The following is a 14894-nucleotide window of genomic DNA, read 5'->3' on the forward strand; positions in this document are numbered from 1 at the left end:
ATCATATTCATATCACCGCTAGCTGAACAACATCATAAAGGCGTACATCGTTAACACAGTATTAACTACCACATCATATTCATATCACCGCTAGCTGAACAACATCATAAAGGCGTACATCGTTAACACAGTATTAACTACCACATCATATTCATATCACCGCTAGCTGAACAACATCATAAAGGCGTACATTGTTGAAACAGTATTAACTACCACATCATATCCATATCACCGCTAGCTGAACATCATAAAGGCGTACATCGTTAACACAATATTAACTACCACATCATATCCATATCACCGCTAGCTGAACAACATCATAAAGGCGTACATCGTTAACACAATATTAACTACCACATCATATCCATATCACCGCTAGCTGAACATCATAAAGGCGTACATCATTAACACAGTATTAACTACCACATCATATCCATATCACCGCTAGCTGGACAACATCATAAAGACCTATATCGTTAACACAGTATTAACTACCACATCATATCCACATCACCGCTAGCTGAACAACATCATAAAGGCGTACATTGTTGAAACAGTATTAACTACCACATCATATTCATATCACCGCTAGCTAAACAACATCATAAAGGCGTACATCGTTAACACAGTATTAACTACCACATCATATCCATATCACCGCTAGCTGAACAACATCATAAAGGCGTACATCATTAACACAGTATTAACTACCACATCATATTCATATCACCGCTAGGTAAACAACATCATAAAGGCGTACCATCGTTAACACAATATTAACTGCCACATCATATTCATATCACCGCTAGCTGAACATCATAAAGGCGTACATCGTTAACACAGTATTAACTACCACATCATATCCATATCACCGCTAGCTGAACAACATCATAAAGGCGTACATCGTTAACACAGTATTAACTACCACATCATATCCATATCACCACTAGCTGAACAACATCATAAAGGCGTACATCGTTAACACAATATTAACTACCACATCATATCCATATCACCACTAGCTGAACAACGTCATAAAGGCGTACATCGTTAACACAGTATTAACTATCACATCATATCCATATGACCGCTAGCTGAACAACATCATAAAGGCGTACATCGTTAACACAATATTAACAACAACAACTGAAGGATAGTAGTTGTAGAAGCCGACAACATTAAATCAAATTGTAGATTTTTGCACCTAAGCCACCCCACCCCCTATTAGAAAATAGGCTATCACCTATTGTTGCTGCCACACATCAGGGCTAGGAATGTTCCAGAGACATCCTTCCAAGCAGCCTAAAGTTTAGTTGGTATTCGTGCTCAACTGATTTTTTCTGGTCTTGGTTCCCAGCTTATATATAGCTGTTTGGTAGCAATGCTAATAGAAATAAATGTTGTTATCCAGATTCGGGCATTTTCGTTTAATTTCGGCAATAACAGCCTGCCTCCCTTACAAAAATGGGAGCGCGTACGCCTGTGGCAGGTACCGGGATGCGAACCCAGAATCTGTTAGATTTAAAGTTGATGACCTAGGTCTGGTGAGTCTGGCGCTGTCAAGATATATCGCAGGTTCTATGCCGTCTGCTGCCAGATCTGTAGTTCGTGCCAGCACAGACACGGTGTGTTTTGACACTCCCCCAACCCTTGAGCGGTCCCCCGAGGTGAAATTGTAATACCCATTGCATCTCATGCGAGCATTCCACCAATGGGCTGCATTCCACCTTCCATTCAGAAGTATGATAAACACGCGAAATTGTCATTGGCTTATTATCGTAACACCCAGAGGAGACATATTTGCTTTAAAGCCTTTCGAATAAAAAACAAGTATTTGCTAGTCTTGAATTACGATTATTGTCGCTTCCATGCTTAGCTGTTTGATCGAATTGTGATATAATTATACGGTGCAGTTACAGCAAAATAATTTTACGTTTCATCAAAGACTAGAAAATATATAATCAAAACAACAAATATAGCATTATTCCACGTGACGTACGACTCACTATTAGCGCATCGTCTTTGCGGTATTTTCCGCACCGACCATACCTGATTATATTAGATTTCATATACGGAGTTTTTTTATGATGATTTGTTTTCTGCACAAAAGGGCAGGGGTGAGGTGTATGTGGAACCTATGTATCCCACATTAAAGGACAAGGGTCAAGCCAAGTGGGTGACAACGGTTACAACGTTCCATCTGATGATGGGTGATCTGACGACAGACTTAAACATGTAATATACGGTAGTCTATTTTGCAGGGACGCACCTAGCCTAAAATAACTTGACAATCGAGACAGTGATATGTCTACTCAAGCTAGACTGAAGTAAAAGTCACTTTTTCGTATTTTTTCGAGGCAAAAAAAATACCCCCCTCAAACCCCCTCAAAAAAAAAAAGAAGAAAGAAAGAAAGAATGAAAGAGAGAAAAAAAGATAGAAAAAAACACTCCAAACCTCCCCACCCTAAAAAGAAAACGACATAAAAACATAAAATACAACAGCCATCCCAAAAGAAAAACAACATCACCCCCAAAGAAACAACAACAACAACAACAACAACAACAACACCATAATTGTTTAAAAATAAACAACAAAAATCTATCCCTACATCACCTGCCTTAGTGACATAATGGTTAAGTTATCGAAGTTAAAGCGGATAGGTGCTGCGTTCGCATCCCAGTACCTGCTCCTACACAGAATGATCCTTAAAATCTTCGTGGGAAGGTGTGAAGCTTCAAAGACTTCTTTCTAACTTCACAAATACATCTCAAAGACTTCTTTCTGACTTCGCAAATACATCTCAAAGACTTCTTTCTGACTTCGCAAATACATCTCAAAGACTTCTTTCTAACTTCGCAAATACATCTCAAAGACGTCTTTCTGACTTCACAAATACATCTAACCATTAACCGCTAAGAACGTAAGATACTATGGCCTTAAAGGGACAGTCGAAGTTCGCTGCCATTGTTCTGATGCTGCCGACTAACAGTCGAAGTTCGCTGCCATTGTTCTGATGCTGCCGACTAACAGTCGAAGTTTTCTGCCATTGTTCTGATGCTGCCGACTAACAGTCGAAGTTCGCTGCCATTGTTCTGATGCTGCCGACTAACAGTCGAAGTTCGCTGCCATTGTTCTAATGCTGCCGACTAACAGTCAAAAGTTTGGTTTGTTTAACGCCACCACTAGAACACATTGATATATTTATCATCGGATAATGTTGACATATTATTTCTTCGAGAGGAAACCCACTACATTTTTCCATTAGTAGCACGGGATCTTTTATATGCACCATCCCACAGACAGGATAGCACATACCACGGCCTTTGATATACCAGTCGTGGTGCACTAGCTGTAACGAGAAATAGCCCAATTGGCCCACCGACGGGAGTCGATCCCAGACCGACCGCGCATCAAGCGAGCGCTTTACCACTGAGCTACGTCCCGCCCCTTCAGACTAACCGACTTTATAACGACAATCATTACACAGCAGTGACTGTATTAAATATCTATCTGGTCGTCCCCGTCTTTGTAGGTCAAATTTCATTTTACTTCTTAAAATATATTTTTTTCATATGAACGAAATTATTGGTAGTCGAAATCCAGTTTGGCCACATCAAACAATAGGGAGATCAGAAATACAAAACGAGTTGTTTATATAGAACATACTACGCGAGTGGCCGTTAGATACCATTTATCTCACAACGAGTTGTTTATATAGAACATATTACGCGAGTGGCGGTAGATACCATTTTTCTCACAACGAGTTGTTTATATAGAGAATACTACGCGAGTGGCCGTTAGATACCATTTATCTCACAGCGAGTTGTTTATATAGAGCATACTACACGAGTGGCCGTTAGATACCATTTATCTCACAACGAGTTGTTTATATAGAGTATATTACACGAGTGGCCGTTAGATACCATTTATCTTACAACCAGTTGTTTATATAGAGCATACTACGCGAGTGGCCGTTAGATACCATTTATCTCACAACGAGTTGTTTATATAGAGCACACTACGCGAGTGGCCGTTAGATACCATTTATCTTAAAACGAATTATTTATATAGAGCATATTACGCGAGTGGCCGTTAGATACCATTTATCTCACAGCGAGTTGTTTATATAGAGAATACTACACGAGTGGCCGTTAGATACTATTTATCTCACAACGAGTTGTTTATATAGAGAATACTACGCGAGTGGCCGTTAGCTACCGTTTATCTTAAAACGTTTTGTTTATATAGAGAATACTACGCGAGTGGCCGTTATATACCATTTATCTTACAACGAGTGATTTATATAGAGAATACTACACGAGTGGCTGTTACATACTATTTATCTTACAACGAGTTGTTTATATGTAAGAACTAATCGACGAAAATCATTTTTATTCTATTTCCGACACTACTTTTAGTCAAGAAGTACACGTATTTCATTTTCTTTCATACTTAAAATGCTCCACCTTCTGTAATGATGTAATTTTCTGCGTGGAATATATGCTGAACACGTGTAAGCGTATACCTGCTAGTCGCAGACGTAAACTTACAATAGTGTGTGAAATTGGCTCCTGGTAATCAGTTAGGAGCATCCAGTCGTATGTCTTTAAATTGTTATCGCACGTACATGTGTTATCAACATTAACGAATATTGTTCTCACCAACGGGTGTGTAAAAAATAAATTATATTAAAATTTTACAATGACAGCTAACTAAGGATAGTCCTTTTAATTGGTAAAAATAATTGAAAATGAATGAAGAAATTCCAGCTTTTGTTTCCGCATCGTTCAACAACTTCGGAAGCCGTTTCTTTTGTTAGCTGATTTTGTGGGCTTTTTTCTGCTTTGAAAGGATATCTTTTTTTTTCAAAGACACTGACATTAGTTTAAAGCGTTTCTAGGTATTAAAACTATCACGACAACTAGAAAAAACAACGGATTTGCCAAAATTAATAACGTAAGCAAGAAGTGGCCTTTTAACAGTAAATCTATAATATGCTGAAATAATTTTACACTCAATAAATAGCGAAGGATTGGGGTTTTTTAGCGATGCACTCAACACAAGGTTATATTGTAACAGACATATGGTGAAGTACCACACAGATAATGAGAGAGGAAACCCGCAGGGTACACACCATGGGCTACTCTTTCCGATTACAGCTGCAAGGCATCTTTTATTTGCACCGTCCAACAGACATGATAGTACATTCCACGATGTTTGATACACCGATTGTGAAACGGCTACAACGAGAATTAGCCCAACAGGTCCACCGAGTGCTTTACCGCTGGGCTATATCCCGCGCCAAAATATAACAATGGACGCTGCCTTTTAAATGAGGTGATTTCATACGTGTACGACTTTCCACTGCATTAGTTTCACTGCCGTTTAATGACGCCGTCTCGCCCAGTCGATACAGCGCTCATCTGAGCTGCATGGGTCGTAAGATCGAACCCCCTCGGTGGAACTATTCTCAAATTGGGGTGTTTTCCTGTCCCAATAAGTGCCCCGCGACTGGTAATTCAAATGTTGTAATATGTGATGAGGGAAAAAGAAAAAAAAAGAGAAAGAAATGTTTTATTTAACTACGCACTCAACACATTTTATTTACGGTTATATGTATGGCGTCAAACATATGGAAACCCGCTGTCGCCACTTCATGGGCTACTCTTTTCCATTAGCAGCAAGGGATCTTTTATATGTACCATCCCACAGACAGGGTAGCACATACCACAGTCTTTGATATACCAGTCGTGGTCCTATAAGACTGACCGGCCTCGGTGGCGTCGTGGTTAGGCCATCGGTCTACAGACTGGTAGGTACTGGGTTCGGATCCCAGTCGAGGCATGGGATGTTTAATCCAGATACCGACTCCAAACCCTGAGTGAGTGCTCCGCAAGGCTCAATGGGTAGGTGTAAACCACTTGCACCGACCAGTGATCCATAACTGGTTCAACAAAGTCCATGGTTTGTGCTATCTTGCCTGTGGGAAGCGCACATAAAAGATCCCTTGCTGCTAATTGGAAAGAGTAGCCCATGTAGTGGCGACAGCGGGTTTTCTCTCAAAATCTCTGTGGTCCTTAACCATATGTCTGACGCCATATAACCGTAAATAAAATGTGTTGAGTGCGTCGTTAAATAAAACATTTCTTTCTTTCTTTTTTTCCTATAAGACTGTTAAATATGTTGAAGATTATTCTGACATATCGTCTTAAAGGAAACCCATTAGCATCAGTTGAAACAGGTCTTTAATTTCATAGATAATCTCTGTGTTGTAGTGTCTGGTAACACCCGAACATGTTCCCACGTGGACCGTACTTCAACATTTAGTGGCTGTAAATAAAACAGCTTTCAAAGTTTTCTGCACTGATTCTTTTGGTCTTTGTTTTGTACAGAGAAACACTTTCAGCTATTACTGTACTTTCTGTGGCTCTGTTGATACCGAGATACAACTTAAAAGTTTTAATATCGATCTTGAATTTTAAGAAAAATGTATATTGCTTTGTTAATACAGATATACGACCTTAAAGATTTTTAATATCGATCTTGACTTAAAAAGTAATTATATGGCTTTGTCAATACAGAGATACGACTTTAAAGATAATTAACATCGATCTTGACTTAAAAAATTATATGGCTGTGTCATTACAGAGATACGACTTTAAAGATAATTAATATCTATTTTGACTTTTTAAAAATCTGATATTCTTTGTTTACAATATTTATACTATACGTCATCAGCTATGAAACTACGTAGGCCTACCGCCGAGTAAAGAGAATCCCATTAAGCTGTGAAAATGTCCAAGTACCAACAAGTTACTAGAGAGTGCAATTTGTGTTAATCTGAAAACATTACTGTCGTTGAAATCCCCTCGTTCTGTGAATCGATATGGTACTATTAGCAGATGATTTAGCGATGATTTAGTCACGTTTCGAACATTACCGGCATGCACATTTTACTATTTAAGTGTAGATTTCAGTCATTGACCTATAATACATCCGTGGCCAGGGGGTCCGAAACAGAGTTGTGCATGGGGTCAGATTCCGAAGAGGGCGGAGGGCGGGGGGGGGGGGGGGGGGGGGGGGGGGGGGGGGGGGGGGGGGGGGGGGGGGGGGGGGAGGATATCTAGTTGCTAGTACCCCAGTGCCTCGTTCCAAGAAACTTTAAAAACAACACCAGAGAGAGAGAGAGAGAGAGAGAGAGAGAGAGAGAGAGAGAGAGAGAGAGAGAGAGAGGGAGGGAGGAACCCCCCCCCCACAACACACAAAACACACCCATCAAACAATCCCCCACAAAAGAAGTTAAAGTCTGTTTTGTTTAATGACACCACTAGAGCACATTGATTTATTAATCATCGGCTACTGGATGTCAAACATTGGTCATTTTGACATATAGTCTTAGAGACAAAATCTATTTTCTTATTAGTAACAAGGGATCTTTTATATGCACCATCTCATAGACAGGATAGCACATACCACAGCCTTTAATATACCAGTCGTGGTGCATTGGCTGGAACGAGCCCACAAAAGAAAACCCCAACAACAACCAAAGAAAAAAAGAGCCCCCCCCCCCAAAAAAAAAAAAACCCCCACAAAAAACAAACAACACCCATACATACATACATACATACATACATACACTACCTAACTCACCACCCACCCCACCTATCCCATCTAACTCATGTAGTTCAGTACCTCGTCTGGGAACTTCTTTTGCTGACGCATTAAAGTCTCCCACCGCCCCGAATCGCAACTCAGGGCGGGATACAAATTTTCGACAAACAAAATTCTATCAATTTCGGCACAACGTTTCGGACAAATCTCAATGGCGCCTTCCTGAAATTAAGAAAAAACTTTTCTTTTTGGCTCATCAAATCTCTCCAGAATTAATTTGGACAAGCATCCTGAGGTGCAAGTAGAATGTTACCCAGGCGCCAATTTTAATCATTTTCGGACCATTGCCTCAAATTATAAGGGCAAGTCTCAACTCGAAACCATTGTTCTTAACATTGGTATAAACTCAAAAGATCAAAATCCAACCAGTGCAATAAATCAGTTGCGAAACATGATAAGCTCGATTCGGAAACGTTTCCCTAGGTCAAAAATACAGTTTTTCGAACTTAACTTTTCGGACAGACTTTTGGCTAGTCAAAAAACCTGCCTCAACCAAATAAATTTGGCTGCAAAAACAATGAGGGACATCAAAATTATACCTGCGCTTCACGCGTGTGATTTGAGGTTGGTCAGGACAACATTCAGTGGACAGAAACAACTGCCAATAAACTTTATCGCAGTTGGATGAGGTACTTAAATTTAAACTAAGGCCGGGAAAGGGTAATGTCCACCCTGATTTAGGACTAGGAACTAACATTGTTAACCTGACTGGTGACACAAACCTTCTAACACCGTCTGAAAAATCATTACTGGACAGGGGTTTGAATTTTGTTCCCACCCCTCAATCAAAAACAGGCTTAGAGACTAAACTTGACAATGGTGTAATGGATACGGCAGTTTTTGACCAAAAAATGAAACTGGCCAACTATTTTCGGCATTCAACTGGAGAAAAAATCCCATTCACGGAAAACTCCGGCTGGTTACCCCCAAACTCTAGTGTACATCCTGAAATCATTAAAGCTCATAAAAGGATAGTGGAAAAAGTGGGTGATAAAATATTATGACAGTTTACACAAATCAGCAAAAATCATTCTGTCATGGAACGTCGTGCTCTCATCAAAGTACGCAAAACCCGCAAAATTGTTATAAAACCTGCAGATAAAGGGTCAGCCACTGTCATTCTATCAAGGGAGAACTATATCCGGGAAGCCCATCGTCAGCTTAATAATTCAAAGTACTACAAAAAATTAGACAAAGCTATTTGGCCTGAGAATTGTAAAAAGTTCAATGCAATTATTCAATGTCTAAAAGATCAGGGACATATTAATAAAAAAAACCAAGTAAAATATTTAGAAGCCAGGTCACAATCACAAACCCGGAAATTTTATCTACTTCCAAAAATCCACAAGCCAATCGATACATGGACCGATATTAACACACCACCCGGCCGTCCAATCAATTCAGACTGTGGATCAGAATCATACAATATTTAAGAATACGTAGACGTTCACTTAAAACCAATTGCAAATAGACATGAAAGTTTTGTGAAAAACACTGAAGATCTTCTATCAAAAGTATCAAAAACCAAAATCCCAAAAGATTCATTCTTGGTTACCCTTGATATTGACTCCATGTACACCAACATAGGTATTAATGCGGGCATTGATTCAGTTAAGAGAGCATTTGATAAGTACCCAAATCCAAACAGACCAGATAAGAACATAATTGAGCTGTTAGAATTAAGCCTAAACGAAAATGATTTTGAGTTTGATGGAGAAATGTATCAGCAAGTGTGTGGTTGTGCTATGGGCAAACGTTTTAGTCCAAACTTTGCATCTGTCTATGTCATCGAATGGGAAGAGGCTGCTTTAAAGAAATCGAGTAAAACACCTCTTTTGTACCTCAGATATCTCAACGATATACTTATCATTTGGCCAAACTCTAAACAAGAATTTTGGAACTTTTTTGAGCTATTAAATCAACAGGATGACAATATCAAACTTAAGGCCACAATATCAGATAAATCAGTTGACTTTTTGGATGTAACAATTTATAAAGGTACACAGTTTGAAACATCAGGTTACCTAGACTACAAAGTGTTTTTCAAACCCACAGACACACACCAACTTCTCCACTGCAAGTCTTTTCACCCACGCCACACCTTTAAAGGCATTGTTAAATCTTAGATTATTAGATTTCACAGAAATTCGAGTAACAAACAGAATTTCAATGAGGCTTGTTCACTTTTATTTACTGCTTTAAAACCTAGGGGATATTCAAAACGGTTTTTAAGAAAAATTAAATCTGAAACTGTTCGAGAATTAGAAAATCCCCTTAGGGCAACTGAAGACTATAAACCATAAAAACTTCAGCATAACCAATCACCTCAAATAAGCACTGGCTCCTCTACTACTTGTTCCAAAACCAGGTGTAGACTTCACAACTTACTTAAAACGCAGTCGACTTTCAAAAGTCAACAGACCAAAATTGAATATCAAATTCGGACAAACATGAACTGTGATTCGAAAAATGTAGTATATGTAATCACCTGTAATTTTGTAAAAAAACAGTACGTAGGACAAACGCAAAACCAGCTGAGAATTAGAGCAGTTTGTCACAAGTATGATATTCGGTATGAAGTTGACACCCCTGTCGCCAATCATTTCAATCTACCTGACTATTCGTTAGATGAAAATTTTGAAATAATTCCAATTGAAAAACCCCTGATAGTTGGTTCAAAAGACGAAACAGACCTCTTGAGACATGAACGAGAGGCCTTCTGGATTCGTACATTACAGACAAAACAGTCATTTGGAATCAACGTTGAATCTGGTAAAGCCGTAAAAAAAGATAAAATAATTTTTCCAGTAATTTACAGTCGACGTAGCGTTGATATTGGTAAACTTATGAAGGAGGAGTTTTTAAATCTGCAAACTGTTATGAAAAACCCTATTACAGCACGTCCGGTTAGTGCATACAGAAAAAATCCAAGTCTCAAGGATATCTTAGTCTCCACACGACTACCCGCCGCTTAAGCCTCTACGCCAGTCCATTTTTCAGTGGTTGGTTTGTTGTTATCCCTTTCCTAACAATTTTTTAAAAACAAATACATCGTATCCGGCTGATAAACAAAACATAGTACTAGCCAAATAAATTTAAAACAAGACTGACCGAAAAACAGTTATATTTTGTATATCACAACGGTCAATTTAAAATCAATTTCGAATCCCTGGGGCAAAATTAGAAAATAATAATTTTTTAGTTTTTAAAACATTTCTGAGCCAGTGCGTGCATTCATTCTTAATTACATACATACATACATACATACATACATATACATACATACATACATACATACATACATATACACACATGCACACATACATACATACATATACACACACACACACACACACACACACACACACATACATACATATATACATACGTACATATATGCATACATGCATACATGCATACATATACACATATACATACAGACATACACACATACACATATACATACATACATACATACACACACATACATAGATACATACATACATTTGCGGGCGAATCGGTGCCACAGGTTCGAGTCCCAGCAACGGCATGGGACAATTTTTGAGGCCAGAAAGGATTTAATTATCCCCTGCGCCAGTGCGTTAATATCTATGTATGTAATAGTCAACCTCGACATACATATAATATATAGATATTCATACATCAATACATACTAGCCAGTGCCAGGTCTGCCCACTGTTTCATGCACGTCAGCGGGATCGACCGCGTAGATTGTAGGCCCCATGCATATGGTTGAGTTAAAGAAACTTCCTTTTTATGGAAGCTTCGATAGCTCAGAGCGTATCGTGGTTAGTCTTGCAATTTGCGGGCGAATCGATGCCACAGGTTCGAGTCCCAGCAACGGCATGGGACAATTTTTAAGGCCAGAAAGGATTTAATTATCCCCTGCGCCAGTGCGTTAATATCTATGTATGTAATAGTCAACCTCGACATACATACAATATATAGATATTCATACATCAATACATACATACATTTGCGGGCGAATCGGTGCCACAGGTTCGAGTCCCAGCAACGGCATGGGACAATTTTTGAGGCCAGAAAGGATTTAAGTATCCCCTGCGCCAGTGCGTTGATATCTATGTATGTAATAGTCAACCTCGACATACATACAATATATAGATATTGATACATCAATACATACTAGCCAGTGCCAGGTGTGCCCACTGTTTCATGCACGTAAGCGGGATCGACCGCGTAGATTGTAGGCCCCATGCATATGGTTGAGTTAAAGAAACTTCCTTTTTATGGGAGCTTCGATAGCTCAGAGCGTATCGTGGTTAGTCTTGCAATTTGCGGGCGAATCTATGCCTCAGGTTCGAATCCCAGCAACGGCATGGGACAATTTTTGAGGCCAGAAAGGATTTAATTATCCCCTGCGCCAGTGCGTTAATATCTATGTATGTAATAGTCAACCTCGACATACATACAATATATAGATATTCATACATCAATACATACTAGCCAGTGCCAGGTCTGCCCACTGTTTCATGCACGTAAGCGGGATCGACCGCGTAGATTGTAGGCCCCATGCATATATATAGATATTCATACATCAATACATACATACAGACATGCATATTCTTACGTACAAACATTTGAGTTTTTGTGGACAGTGATATAAAGCTTGATAGTATACAGTTATGCCACAAAATGGGAATTACGCTCTTGTTTCCGGGTGAGGCGAAAAACCTTTTGAAGTACCCTCGTACACACCCTTCCATCTATTCATGCATCCTCCCATCTATTCATGGATCCATCCATCTATTTATGCATTCTCCCATTTATTCATGCGTGCATTCTCCCATCTATTCGTGCGTCCTCCAATCTATTAATGCATGCATCTTCCCATCTATTCATGCATCCTCCCATCTATTCATGCATCCTCTCATCTATTCATGCATTCTCCCATCTATTCATGCATCCTCCCATTCATCCATCCATCCATCCATCCATCCATCCATCCAGGCAGTTAAGGAGACAGTCCTGCGTTTTCTACCATTGTAAACTGGTTTCATATGTCATTTTAGTCGCAGAATGCTCTGTCACTTGGAAACGCGTTACAGTAGCAGAAACCTCAGCACAGTATATTTATTAGTTAAGTCTGACACTACTAGAGCACAATGATATGGTCATAATCGGATATAAATGGCAAACATTTGGTATTTCTGACTTATAGTCTTAGAAAGGAAACATTGTTTCCGATTATAGTACAAGCATGCTGTCCTGGGCACGTTATTCAGGAAGGAAATGGTTTATTTAACGACGCACTCAACACATTTTATTTACGGTTATATGGCGTCGGAAATATGGTTAAAGTTTATTTTGTTTAACGATACCACTAGAGTTTATTGATTAATTAACCATCGGCTATTGGATGTCAAACATTTGGTAATTTTGACACGTAGTCATCAGAGGAAATCTGCAAAAAAAATTTCTGATGCAGCAAGGGATCTTTTATATACACTTTCCTACAGACAGGATAGCACATACCACGGCCTTTGATACACCTTTCTTGGTGCACTGGCTGGAATAAGAAATAGCCCAATGGGCCCACCGACGGGGATCGATCCCAGACCGACCGCGCATCAAGCGAACGCTTCACCACTGGGCTACGTCCCTCCACAACAACAAAGAAACTCCCCCCATAAAAACACAAATAAATAATATATAAACAAATTAAAAATCACAGTGGCAAAACTACTCTCTCCCCCCAAGTCCCCACATACAACTACAAATGAACAAAAAATCCAAACACCCCCGAAAAAAACAACTAAACAAAAAACAAATACCCCCCCCCCCCCAAAAAAAAAAAAGAAAAAAAAAAAAAAAAAAAAACCAACCCCCAAAAATAACCCCAACCCCAACAACAACAAAACAACAAAAACATCTACAATATATATATATATATATATATATATATATATATATATATTCACTCCTATGTACACCTATGTCAAATTCAAATTTTTATATATAAAAATCAAATCAAATCAAATTCAAAAACAAACAAAATCCCAGTGCCAAACTGCATCAATGACGTGGTGTTTGAGAAACGATATAAGACTTCGCTATTGAATGTTAAGAAGATGTTATAACTGCTGTGGCATGTATACGCTTTCAAAAATAAAGTTTGATTTATTTCGATACACGTTCATTAATTAATCATCGATTATTGGATGTCAGACATTTGGTTTTTGTGACACAGGAAACCCGCTTCATATTTACATTATACTTTCAGACAGACAGGACAGCACTTGACATTCCACTACTTACTCTTGAGCGCCATTTTCATGGTCATTGTGGACTTAAATGATGATGCAATATCACGGTTAGCAAGAGGTTGTTATACAGAGAATACTACTTGAGTGGCAATTAGATACCATTTATCTGACAACGATGTTGTTTTAAAATATATCTAACGAGTGAAAGTGAGTTTGATACGTTTTCAAACAACCGTTGTGAGATAAATGGTATCTAACTGACACGAATGTATTATTCTATTTCTTACATATCCTAAAACCCCCAGGTTTTAAGCAAATTTTAACATCTTTATCGACTAAAAGATATTTACAACCCTTTGCACTTGTAGTTGACTTACGCGTCACAGACATATGAGTGACAGGTTAACTATACGTCACTGTGCTGTTTTTTTTTATTGAACGTATGGCATTGGTGTCCTGGTCATCACCTAAGAGCAGCTAGTCGTATGTCTTAAAATTGTTAACATACGTACGTGTGTAAACAACTATGTGTTATCAAAAAGAACGCATGGTGTTCTCACCAACGGGTGTGTAAGAAAAATAAATTAATTTACCCATAAAACTCACTAACCTCACAATCTTGCCCTAGTGTAAAATGTGACAAATTACAAAGTCCTTGTTCTAACTGTTATAGTGGCGGCCATCTTGGAGTTGAATAATGTTGTAATATTTTGATTAGCTGGGGGTAGTTCACAATTGATTCCTTGATCCCTAAAATACTGTCAAAATACATTAACAGTTTCATCATAGGTGATAAAGTATCCTAGGTATTCCCACTTCCATGTTTTGGCAGCCATCTTGAATATTTCAAAATGCTCAAGGGTGCCATGTGTGTACCCCTCGAATCCTCAATCAGCACCTTCCAAAGATGCAAAACCCCCTACCCCCCAAAAAAACCCCCACCAAAAAACAAACAAAAACCTCACAAAAAAAACCCC

The sequence above is a fragment of the Gigantopelta aegis genome, chromosome 1 (genome assembly GCF_016097555.1).
Source record: "Gigantopelta aegis isolate Gae_Host chromosome 1, Gae_host_genome, whole genome shotgun sequence".
Lineage (NCBI taxonomy): Eukaryota > Metazoa > Mollusca > Gastropoda > Neomphalida > Peltospiridae > Gigantopelta > Gigantopelta aegis.